This window comes from Bubalus kerabau, chromosome 14, assembly GCF_029407905.1.
Source record: "Bubalus kerabau isolate K-KA32 ecotype Philippines breed swamp buffalo chromosome 14, PCC_UOA_SB_1v2, whole genome shotgun sequence".
Lineage (NCBI taxonomy): Eukaryota > Metazoa > Chordata > Mammalia > Artiodactyla > Bovidae > Bubalus > Bubalus kerabau.
This window is the reverse complement of record NC_073637.1, coordinates 6564798-6565694: the sequence shown is the minus strand read 5'-3', so window position 1 is coordinate 6565694 and position 897 is coordinate 6564798.

The following is an 897-nucleotide window of genomic DNA, read 5'->3' as shown; positions in this document are numbered from 1 at the left end:
CAATTCCATTTCCCAAGTTTAAACAATTGCGTGGTTAAAAGCCAAATATTTTGACTGAGTAGTTTTGGGCTTTTACTTTTGGTCTTTTGTATTGCTTTGCTTTTATGATCTATAGCTTAATTTTAAATGCCCTTCACAAGGGACACCTATGGGGTGGCTGAAAAGGAACAAGCCTTGGGATCAGACCAATTTCAGGGACAATTCAGGCTTCCTCTCTTGCTATCTGTGGGACTCAGCAAGTGATTTCCCCCTCTCTGTGCCTGCATCTCCCCGGCTTTAAAGACCACTAGTAACACCTCCTGCATGAAGATTAAATAAAACTATCACCAGGGAAATATTTACAACAGTCACCAGCACAGAGAAGGTATTCCGAAACGGCTTCCTGTCTCTCTCATCTGTACTACATAGAACTCAATATCTGCCTGTCACTTTAAAAGGATTGATGATCTTTTTTTTTTTTTTTTTGTCTCCAATACATGCATGTTTTTGGAAAGGAGGAAAAGAGAAAGCCAAGGGAATCTCATTCTGATATTCAGAAGCAATTATATTAATATTCATTTTATTCTCCCAAAGGTTCACACCAGTCAGCGTGCTAAAAAAAAAAAATCACGCTTGATGAATTCTACCTTGGGCACAAGATTCCAAAGATAATCTTATATTTAAACATTTCCTCTAAGCAAACTGAAAAAGGCCATTTATTCTTCGGTGCATTTTATATTCTGATTTAAAATCAATAAGGTTTCACAAAAACCACCGTTCAGTCATCCACTCTTCCCCTGTAGTAATACCTCTGCCATGAGGATGTGTGCCCAGAAATTAATTTTCAAGATGACTTATACCAAATGCTTTAAATATCAAATACTTTTATATTTAATTTTAGCAATTTTCGATGTAACT